This window comes from Vitis riparia, chromosome 10 (genome assembly GCF_004353265.1).
Source record: "Vitis riparia cultivar Riparia Gloire de Montpellier isolate 1030 chromosome 10, EGFV_Vit.rip_1.0, whole genome shotgun sequence".
In the NCBI taxonomy this organism is placed as follows: Eukaryota; Viridiplantae; Streptophyta; class Magnoliopsida; order Vitales; family Vitaceae; genus Vitis; species Vitis riparia.
The window spans coordinates 7347989-7360453 of record NC_048440.1 but is presented as its reverse complement, the minus strand read 5'-3'; the positions used below and the strand labels follow the sequence as shown (position 1 = coordinate 7360453).

At 34.9% G+C, this 12465-nt stretch overlaps 1 pseudogene; it reads left to right on the top strand.

Annotated features, from left to right (window-relative positions):
* The window catches only part of LOC117923044, a 63343-nt pseudogene extending 55750 nt beyond the window's left edge, over positions 1–7593 (top strand).
* Positions 7594–12465: the final 4872 nt, after the last annotated feature.

Here is a 12465-nt window from a genome sequence, read left to right as displayed (position 1 = left end):
TATCTATTTCTTTGTTCTTTTATTTATTTTTGCAGGATTTGAGTTTCAACAACTTAACAGGAGGAATTCCAAATGCTTTGTTCAACATGAACAATCTCACTGCCTTGTAAGGATCAAATAAGCCCTTTCCTCTTTTTCTTGAAGATCTTTCCTATGCTACTAACCAACATCATTTTCTGGTTTCTCTTCTACTATTATTTCAATGTTCAGGTTTCTTGGAAACAATAGCTTCTATGGTTCTTCCTGACAAAAAAAGTGATAAGCTTCAAACCATGTAAACTCTTGTCCTATTTGGATTGATCTATTGGATTTTATGGCCAGTACTTTCACAGTTAACAAAAAATTTCTTTGCATTTGTGTTTTTATGTGTCTGTGTGTATGTATGCATGCCCATGCCCTCCAATCACCCCATCCAAATCTCCTGTCCTCCTCACCATCCCATCCAACCTTCTTTTTGTTCTTTAATGGGTTAAATCTGGAATTACTATTTTTTTTTTCCAGAAAGATTTGGAGAAAGAAACTGATGCTGTTACCATTGGATGTTGAAATTTATTCTCAAGAATGCCTTAGATAGAACTTCTAACCTTTCTGGCTTTGTTAAAAATATGAACTGATGCAGTTTTCATTGGGCCAAAATTTCTAACTTGTCCACAGCATGTTGTAATCATCCATTTTGCAGAAGTTATACAATCTTGTCAGATTTCTTTAATATCATGGTTTTATTGTGTATTGTGTACCTGCTAACTGTTAATATGTTTTTGCTTGCAGAGATTTGTCATACAATGAGATATCAGGCGGTTTTCCTACATGGATTGATCCAACTTTACAATTGTATGCCCCTTGAGTCATGATTCATGCTTTATTTCATCTTAATTTTCTAGTTCATACACATTGCTCCGAGCAGCTTAAATAGAGCCCTGTTTCTTTTCATTTTTTTTTTCACATGTACTGGACCAAAAATTTTGGATGAAGAAAATCTCCAATTTCCATTTCAGATACTTTGCATTAATTGATTTTTTTGGTGGTTTAATGTTTGAGAAGTATCTGTTGATACCTTTGCATCTTCTTCTTGTTCTTATATTTGTTGTGTAGGTTCTTGATGTTGTAATAATCGTTATTTTCTGATTGGACCTCACAATCTCCTAATAGGAGCTAAGGAGCTGGCCCTGAGGCAGAAATTTTTGAGTGTCTTATAATTATTTTTGCCATTGGTTCAGGAATTAAAACATTCTTAGAGCATGATTAGGAAAGATGAAGATTGCAGTTCAAAGCATAGAGATTGAGTATTTTTATGATAGGACTTCACCATTGATAGTGGCTTCGATCTCCTCTTAGACTGAGAAATTTTCTTAAATCCCTTTCGCTATTAAATCCCTTATTGAATTAAAAAATAATAATAATTATGCAATTCCCAATTTTATTGGCAAACTTAAATTTAAGATTTGAATTTCAAATCTTGTCCTTGATGACGATGGATTCTTTGACCATTTTTCATTTGATTTTTTGAAAAGTTTTGACCTACCTAGCAAGTAAATTTTATTTTATCATTTCTCTTCATTTTGGATTCATCGGTGTGTAAACTTATATCCAAAAACAGTTTAGGCATTGACACTTCCCTTATGTTTCTTTTTCTTTAATCCTGCCATTTTTTTATATCAAACACTAATGCTCCTGCCAGTTTCATGTATTGACTTCTCTCATTTTTCTTTCCATAAATTTTATGCAGGAATTTAGTGGCTAACAACTTTGTATTTGACAACACAAACAACAGGTAAGTAGTAGTAGTTCTAATCTATTTAAAAGCAAGCCATTCACAGGAGCTAGCATAAAAAAGAAGCAAAGTGGTTTTGCTTGCTGTGGAATGCATTCCCCATGAGATGTACAGTATTCATTAATTTGTGCTTGCAGTATTTTTGAAGGACTGAACTGTCTTCAGAGGAACTTTCCATGCAACACTCCACGCTGTAAGCCACTTTATTCTATTACAAATTTCCTTTTTTATCCTTTATTTGTTTATTTAATTCAAGTCCTTATAAACAAAAAGAGATACTATAAAAGGTTAATTTCACTCACCTCCTCTGAGGTTTTGGCTAAACATACTTAATCTCCATTGTTTTGAAATTTCATCAAATACCTTCTCTAACCTTTTTTTTTTTTTGTTATTTTTACTCAATTACCCTTTAATTTAAAATAAGGAAGGCATTTGACAAAATTTTTAACCAATGGGGGCTAGCTGTATTTAGCCAAAACTTCAAGGGAAGTAAGTGAAATTAACCCATACCACAAAAGCCAACTTCCAGTGTTACTGATATGGTTCAACAATTGTGGCATTAATTTGAATAGAAATACAAACATCATTAGGAATCTTAGCATGCTAACCATTATCTAATAACTTAGTATGAAATTTTGATGTTAGAATTTTAATTGATTATGCTTTTATTAGTTTTCCAACTCTACCACCCTGGCACCTGCCACTGCTGCATGTACTTACAAGAAATTATTGTAGCAGCACAATAGGAAAAAGAAAAGAGGTGGAGCTTTTACCTTCCTAAATTGCTTTTCTTAAATAATGTCTACTTGGTATTTGAACTCATTGGTGCTATCAAATTTACCACAAAAGCTATCTACCCAAATAGATTTTTCTATAATTGTGATCAAGTTCATTTTTACAGTGATGATAGGATTGCTGAATAGCTTCTCATATTTGCTTTCTGAACAGTGGGGTAAAAAATTATGGTAAAACTATTTTTTCGCCTAATTGAATTTCCTAAAATGTTGTCAACTCTAAACCAATGCTATAATTTTCAAATAGTTCCCCCATTTACTTTTCAAAAGACATGAAGGATAAATCTCTAGGCTCTCCCTCCCGCCCCCCCCAAAAAAAAGAAAAAAAAATGGTAACATATACATTACAGGATAGGGAGTTCAGCTAATTGACGAACTTATTAGCCCTATTAAAATTCTGTTTATAGTTTTAGGACTAAGTCAAATGTAATAGTTTGATGTATATCAAGTGGCTCTCATTTAGCATCCCTGTCAAATTAGAATACTGTTATTCAGATTTTTATTTATTTATTTATTTGCATCAATTCTTACTATTCTTCACTTTACACAAATCTTTATGAGATCATGAGCTAGGTTTTAATTTTCATAACAATTTTCTTGTGACTGTTCAATGTTGGTGTGAAAATGTGCAAGCAGACCAGAAGGAAAGAGTTGATGTCAATGCAATAGACCTAGTATCAAGACTTTCTTTCACCTTTGTTATGCACTGAAAAAGCAAACACCGAGTACTTTTTGAATTGAAATTTGTCCAATAGAGGGTGTTATCCTTATGGTAACAATGCACCACCAATGAAAAAGCAATAATTGAGAGAGAAAATAGGACAGTTTTCGAAGAGGGTGGTAATTGGGAAGAGTGGAGTCTTGATAGCGTTTAAGATGCAATAATGTTGCTGCTTTCATCTTCTTCAGTGAATAAGTGTCTTGTTTATTTATGAACCAGTGAGACTAATTTTAGTTACATTGATTGATCATAAATACTAAATTGTCCTTTTTCACTCACCAAATGTTAGTAATTCTTCCTTTCCTTGCCAATATATCACCACTTCAGTTAATTAAAAGATGTTCCCACATTGACTAATGCTATATGACAGATACCAATGTCTCAATCAAGTGTGGTGGACAAGAGGTGACAACGCCTGATGGCATGGTATATGAGTCTGATAATTCAATTCTTGGCACTGCATCAACATCATATTATGTAAGCAGATCAGAGAATTGGGCTGTTAGCAATGTGGGTCTGTATGTTGACAGAATTGCAAATACCTCATCACTAGTTAATGGCACTGACACCCCAGAGCTTTTCAAAACTTCAAGGATATCACCGGGTTCACTTAGATACTATGGCCTGGGTCTCGAGAATGGACCTTATGTTGTAAGTCTGCAATTCGCAGAAATGTTACTTAAGGATCCGAGCACACGAACTTGGGAGAGTACAGGAAGGCGTGTTTTTGATATATATATTCAGGTAATAGTTGTACATCATAAAACTTACCATCCTCATTTGATAATCACTGTACCTACCTTGTATGAGATTTCCACTGTTTTAGTTTCATTTGATTATTTTTACAACAAAAGAAGATCCATCTTAGCCTGTCTTCATTTGTCCTACAGGGAGCACTTAAAGAGAAGGACTTTGACATATCAAAAGAGGCAGGTGGGGTCCAGAGAGCAATTGTGAAAAATTCAATGCTACTGTGTCGAAGAACTATCTTGAAATTCATCTGCTTTGGGCTGGTAAGGGTACTTGCTGCATCCCATTTGAAGGTATTTATGGACCATCCATTTCGGCCCTCAGTGTTGTTTCAGGTATCGCACTTGAACGATAGACTGTAATTTTCATTGAATATGAGAAATATCACCAACTGACCAATGTTTGCTAATTTATTTTGCTTAGCTTCGGAAAGAAGGCCACCTCCTCCATCAGAGACAAGCAACACTGGGTTAATTGCTGGTATTGCAGTCACTGCTGGTATTCTATGCTTTATACTCGTATGTGCAGTTTTTACATCAAAAGGAGAGGGTCTAATTCCAATGAAGAGATAGGTATAATATAATTGCTTGATGATATTTCTATCTTCCTGATGTTTGAAACAAATATGTGCTTAAAAGGGAATATTAAGGCCTTCTGCACTCTGGAATTATACTCCTTGAAAATGTGAGAAAATGGCTTCCTTTATTATTTTTGGGATGACGCTTTCTAATAAATAGGATGAACATGATAATATTAATCTATCTCACTCTATATCTAAATCCTTTGATAATTATTAGCCTATGATATTAGAAAAGATTGGCAATGAAGTTTCCATGGTATCCTATGCTAGAATTCATATGGTTATCAATTATCTCATATGAATTTGCAGAGCTTCTTGAAATAGGCCCCATATCGAACACCTTTAGTTATGCGGAGTTGCGAACTGCAACAGAAAACTTCAATCCTACAAATAGCTAGGGGAGGGTGGATTTGGAGCTGTTTTCAAGGTAAATTGAATTTTACATTTTGATAATGTAATTCATGAATACATTCCCTTTGCATGGTACTGAGAAAGTTGAACGATTCTGATTTTAGGATTTGCCAAAAATAGCACGCAAAAGTTTCATATACTGATTCCTGATATTTTACAGGGCACTCTTCTTGATGGGAGGGTAGTAGCTGTGAAGGATCTTATGGTAGCATCTCAACAAGGGAAGAGTCAATTTATAGCAGAGATTGCTACCATATCTGCTGTGCAGCATCGCAACCTCGTGAAGTTGCATGGATTCTGCATCAAAGAAAATAAACGGCTCCTAGTTTATGAGTATCTTGAAAACAAGAGCCTTGATCGTGCTCTCTTTGGTATGAAGATAACTACTTCCATTTTACACTGCTACGAACCTTTGAAAAAATTTCTCCACCGTATTTTAATGTCTCCATTTATAACTGAGTCTTTTTGCTACATCTGGTAGTGGCAACAATATTAGACAGGAAGAAAAGTTAACTCTGGATTTTATAAATTTCTTTATTTGAGCCTGAAGAGTATAGTAACCTTGACTGAGCTGAGCCTAATGTCATAGTTGGTCTTGAGGTGAATTTTTAGATGAGAGGAAACCAAAAGAACAAGCAAACAAATTAATAATAAGATTCAAATATTTTTGCATTTGTAAAACATGCTCTTCTTTGCAACCAAAGGAAAAATGTCTGTTGAGAAAAGAAAGGTAAGCATAATGTATATTACCTGATTTGACCTGGTGTGATTTATGACTTTCATCAATATTATTAAATTGTTGAATTATTTGCATTATTGTCATGTTGTTCAACATCATTCTGAAAATGATTACATGCACTTAATATTTTGAAATTTCTATTTTGTCAATGTAACTCAACTTGGATCTTGAGTTTTCTTCCTAACTCGATAATTTCTTCCCAGCGTTTGCAAATTATTCTCTTCTAGAAATGGTTTTGAACTCTGAAGTTCTGTCAGTCAGGTTTGTGACTCATTTCAAGTTTTTGACTAAATGGGTAGCATTATTTGCAGGGAAAAGTGATTTACATCTTGATTGGCCAACCCGCTTTAATATATGTTTGGGAACAGCGAGAGGGTTAGCTTATCTTCATGAGGAATCAAGGGCAAGAATTGTACACCGGGATGTCAAGGCCAGCAATATTTTGCTTGATGCAGAACTCTGCCCAAGATATCAGATTTTGGATTGGCAAAGCTGTATGATGACAAGAAAACCCACATCAGTACCCGGGTTGCAGGCACCATGTAAGCAAACTCCTTTGACTGTTTCCTCGAATCTATTCTAATGTTAATTTTTTATACCGTCATAGTCTAACATCATTAATGAAATTAAAAATAAAAATAGAGCGTTTGACGTTTTTACATATATAAGTTTGAGGATGGTGGACCAATTAATTTCTCCATATTTTACTTTGATTAATGTCAAATCTAATATCATATAAGAGGAAGTATCAAAGAAATGAATTCCTCTTGATATCTGATAGTATAAATTTGAATTCAGTTCCTATTTTGGGAATTTCTTTGAATTTTTAGGCCTTATTGTTGAATTTGTACCTATAATAACATATCTTAATCTAATTGACCTCCACTAAGCGAATTTTATGTAAAATTCCAGTGGCTATCTGGCACCAGAGTATGCAATGCGCGGGCATCTGACAGAGAAGGCTGATGTTTTTGGATTTGGCGTAGTGGCTCTAGAGATCCTCAGCGGGAGACCAAACTCCGACAACAGCTTGGATGCGAGAAAGATGTATCTTCTTGAATGGGTATATAAAAATGGTGTTTCGTTTTCTTCTCTTCTTTTCCAAAATACCATTGCCAAATTAACCTATTCTTTCTCTGTGGTTATCTACTGTTTTTAGGCATGGACTTTACATGAAAACAACCAAAGTATGGATTTAGTTGATCCAAAATTAACAGAATTTGATGAAAATGAAGTCAGTCGAGTCATGAGAGTGGCTCTCTTGTGCACTCAGGGATCACCAATGTTGCGGCCAGCCATGTCACGGGTCGTGGCAATGCTTGCTGGAGGCGTTGAAATAAGTGCAGTTACATCAAAACCCAGTTATTTAACAGATTGGGATTTCAATGATATTACAAGCAGCTTTTTGAGCGAAAATACTCAAACATCTACTGCTTCAACAAGTATGACTGACCAACTGCCTTCCCCTATATATCACACTGAACCGATGCTCCTTGGAGTCATTGGAGAAGGGAGGTAATGCATTTTTGTCCATTCTGTAATATTGTATCATTGTCATTGGGAGCACCATTTGCCTTGTGTTGTTCTCTCCTAAGTCATAAATTTTCTCCTGGAAATTCCTAGTTCCTGCATCGGTATCGTATGTATATAGAAAGAGATTTCAGAATGAGTATGAAGCATTCAGGCTTCAGACGACTGGGAGGTTTTAATTTTTGGCAGGTTAGTTGTATGATATAAATCTGGGAGAACAAACTGAACACCATTTTTACTCATATTTATGTTTAAGCTGATTTATGTTAGAAAAAATGCAAAGATATTCTCTCCAAATTTTGTGCTGTGATTTCATTTGAAAGAAGGAAATCTGTAGATGCTTAAACTCACAGTGTAAACTTGAAAATAACGAGGAGAACAAGACGCCTCGTATTTCTTCTTTCCAAGATGAAATGTGTGTTTTAGTATTATGATTTTCTGAATAAAAATAATTGGTAAATTACACATCAAACTACATGGCTTGGAGCTTCATTCACCACCTTCAACTCTTGAACTCACTTGGTTTTCGATTCCTATATATCCTCTTGCACGTGTAGCATGTCCATAACCTCATTGTCATTATACATGTCTTCCTTTGTTCTAGTCGATTGCATTCGATTGATCCCATGATCTTAGAGATTTTGCCACATGGTCAAGAGAATCTAAGGCTTCATTAAGTCTCTTCCTCATGAAATCTCCATCCCTATAAGAGTAACCAACAAGCATCAATGATGAGGGCAGGCATTCATGATTTTCTTTTTATATCTCTCCAAACAAGCAAATTTCCCGTTTTAAAAAGCTACGAAGTTTGTTTCCCTTCAGCTCGCTAATGTGATGTGTAAGGAAGTACTTCTTAAGCCTCTGCTTTAAGTTCTGGCTACGTTTAATTACTTTGGAGCCACAATGAGTTAATCCATGTTTTGCCTTCTCTTTCAAAGTGAATGGGAAGAACTTCAGCAGAATCAAATAAATAGTATGTCGCGCTCTTGGAAATTGAAGCACGCTTCTTTTTAAGTTTTTCATGTGAGAGTACGAGGAGTTCTCATTCTCTAATCCACGAACTGAGGACGTATCATCATTCGCTCATTTAGTAGCACTATGCAAGACGGTGCACTCATCTTTGGTGGGTGCATGCGATCCCTTATTTTGTGGAAAATATGGACGTTTTTCTCATTAGTTGTATTTTGACTTTAGTGGTTTTGATTTATTTTTATCTTCAATAAATGTTTATACTAGAGAAACATTTAAAAAAAAAAAATCTAATCAATGAAATATGTAGGCATTTGTAATTTGCAACTTAGTTGAAAATTATTCGTAGATGAGGTTGCAAGAATCATCATCTAGGGTAACACTTAGAAGGGGGTGAGTGAATGTATTTTAAAATTTTCTTAAATAAGGAGTTGAGTTTTTAACCCAATTAAACTTGGGAGATATCAATGATAGTTATAATAATCAAAGTAATCAAGATAATAATATATGCAATGGACATTGAAATTTTTACATGGAAAACCTCCATATTAACTATAGTGATAAAAAATCACATGGTCTAAGACCTGTAATCTAAATCTACTATTTGAGATCAAATTACATATATTTACCTAGCTGCTTACCCTAAGACTTACTCTCCAATACCTACAACTTGATCCACGTTCGTGACATAATAATCTTCAATTGCTCCAATGAATACACTTGAGCTCGATTGAAGGGATCTAAGTCTTCAAGAAACCCTAAATTCAATGATTTAAATCCTTTAATGAGAGATTAAGAATGGTATTGTAGACCCTTCATTTTGTCCCTTTAGCACATGTATTTAAGTTCACTTCCAATGCTCCACAATAGTTCTTTGATGGTCTATTAATACTCATGTAGCTTATCTTTTCTGAGCCACTTTGGAGATTTTGGTTGAGGGTTTTATCCGACTCCACATTATGAACTTGGTTGCCCTTCAAGTTTAGATTAGGCTTCACTTAGGTGCACTTTATGTTAGACTTAGTTGGGCCCACCTAGTCTCACCCTAGGCCCGTATAGGTATACCCGGCCCATTAGGCACCATCCTAGGCCCATTTAGACACCTTAGGCCCGTTTAGGCACACTTGGCCCATTAGACATTCTTAGCGTGACTTGTACAGTTGCATGACTCATTTTTCTCATTTACTTATTTATTTTTATTTTTATTATTATTGTCAATCACTTTTATTTAATCATTTATTATATATTTTTTACTTATTTATTATTTTAATTTATTTTCATTGTTATCAATCACTTCTAGTTATTTAGTATTTTTTATTTATTTGTTTATTATCTTGTTGTTTATTCTTTTATTTATTATTATTATTATTATTTATCATTCTCTAATTTATTTATTTATTTTATTCATTTATTTAATTTAAATAATTTGATGTTTTTATAGGAAAATCTACCAACTGGAGGAAAAAGAATTTTGAAATTGGTAAGACTTTAAAAAGGAAAGGAACTCTTCCAAAGAGTTAAAATAGGGATGAAGGAGTTTTTTTCGAAAAAGATGGGACTCCTTACGTGATATGCATGGATTGGTTTTTTGGAATTTAAAAGGGATTTTTCTAGTGGATAAGACATGAAATTCGGAGAAAGGAAGACTCCTAAGAGGGAACGATTGCCAATTGCTATAAAAAAAAAAGAAAGTGTAAGCAGATGGGTTTTTCTGGAAGCGAAGAGATATAGAAAAAGGGGGATTTCAAGAGAAGGAAATGAAGAAGTGAGAGAAATAAAGAATTTTTCATTGCCTTCATGAGAAGAAAAAGAACTCGTGTTCACCGATCTTTTGAGGGTTTTGAAGATAGCTTAAAGTCAAGTAATTGGAGTGCAGATTGCTAGGTATGTTCTCTGAGATTTTGTTATTGTTACTTATGACAGAAGTTGTGGAATAAAGGCTGAAATTTTTTATATCAGAATGTGAAACACGTACAACTTATATAGGAAGAGAGGTGGATATTTACATAAAGACTCCTACTCCCAGTTTAACTAAAAAGGATAAACATTCCTACTCCTAGTTTAACTAAAAAGGATAAACATTATAACTGATAAACGTTTACAACAGATGGACTTTATTATTTAGTGGCTAAGCATTATCTTTTCTGTTACTCTCCCTCAAGTTGGTGCATGAAGATCTCGAATGCCTAACTTGCTTCATAAGAAAAGGAATTGTTGTCTTCCGAGTGCTTTGGTGAACATGTTTGCTACTTGCAGCTTTGAAGGAAGATATGTTGTCACTATCTCACCTAATTGCACCTTCTCTCGAACAAAATGATAGTCTATTTCGATATGTTTGGTCCTCTCATGGAATACGAGATTTGCTGCAATGTGTAAAGCACCTTTATTATCACAATATAATTTCATTGGCTTATCATGAAACACTCCTAATGATGCAAGAAGTGATTTTAGCCATGTTAACTCGCTTGCTGCTATTGCCATTGAATGGTACTCTACTTCTACTGAAGATCTTGATATAGTTCCTTGCTTTTTGCACCTCCACGAAATTGGTGATGTCCCAAGTTTAACGCAACATCCGCTGATTGATCGCCTTGTTAATGGACAACTTTCCCAGTTCGAATCTGAATAACAATAAAGCTAAAGATCATTTTCTACTTTCAAAACTATTCCTTGACCTGGTCCTTTCTTTAGATATCGAACGACTTTAAAAGCTACATCTAGGTGTTCTTCCTGTGGGCTTTGCATGAACTGTGACAAAACATGAACAACATACGTTAGGTCTGGTCTTGTTATAGTCAAGTATATCAATCATCCCACAAGTCGCCTATACATTCCTGGGTCATTTAGCAATCTTCCATCAGCAAGTGCTAGTTTGTGGTTTTCTTCCATTGGAAATTCCACTAGTCTCGCTCCTAACAGCCCACATTCCTCTATAATGTTTAAAGCATATTTTCGTTGTGATAAAAATAATCCATCCTTGCCTCTTGGCACCTCGATTCCAAGAATGTATTTCAGTTGTCCCAGATTCTTGATTCCAAATTTTCTGTCAAGAAAGTTTTTGAAAGCTTCGCATACTTTGTTGTTATTCCCAGCCAATATCAAATCATCCACATATACCAATAGGTTCATCACTATGTTTCCACGTCGATAAGTAAAGAGTGAATAATCAACCAATGAATGTTGAAAACCATATTCTTTCAAAGCTGTCGCGAGTTTCGCAAACCATTGTCTCGATGCTTGTTTCAATTCATACAACGATTTTTGTAACTTACAAACTTTGTTCTTTCCAATGGCCTTGAACCCTTCTAGCAGCTTCATATACACTTCTTCTTCAAGGTCTCCATGTAGAAATGCTTTGTTTACGTCCATTTGGTGTAATTCGCAGCTTTTCGCCACTACTACAACTAGAAAGCCCCTTACACTTGTCATTTTTGCCACTGGAGCAAATGTCTCTTGATAGTCTATTCCTTCAATTTGTGTAAATCTTTGCGCCACTAACCTCACTTTGTACCACTCGATTGATCCATCTGCATTGTTTTTTATTTTGTATATCCACTTGCATCCTATTGCTTTCTTTTATGGCGGTAGGTCAACTACTTTCCAGCTTCCAACGCCTCAATTTCCTTTGCCATGGCTTCTCTCCATCTGTTGTCTGTAACCACTTCTTTGTAAGTTATTGGTTCATTTTCAATATTTATTGCTACAAGAAAAGCTCGATGGCCAACAGAAAATTTTGTATAAGTCACATAATTCGCAATAGGATAAGGCTCACCCAAGGGTACCTTTTGGATCGAGCTTGCCTTGGAACAAAGTGTACTTAAGCTTCTAGCTGAATAACATATATAATCTTGGAGATGTCTCGGTTTTTTGTGTTGTCTATGTTCCCTACCAAGCATCTCACCCTAGCTTTGATCCTCTCCTGTCTCCATATTTTCTTCCCCTTTCTCTCTTTCACTATTTTTCTCACTCTCTCTTTCACATGTTTTCCTTACTATGACATCATCATCTTCAATGTAAGATTCTATGTTCCCATTGTTCTAGAATTTTTGTTCCTTATCTCCCTTGCTGCTTCGACAAAAAGGAAAAATTGTTTCATGAATATTACATCCCTACTCTCAAACTGTTCTTTGGTTTCTAGATTGTGAAGTTTCCATCCTTTCTTTCCATAGGGATAACCTACAAATACACATCGCCAGCTTC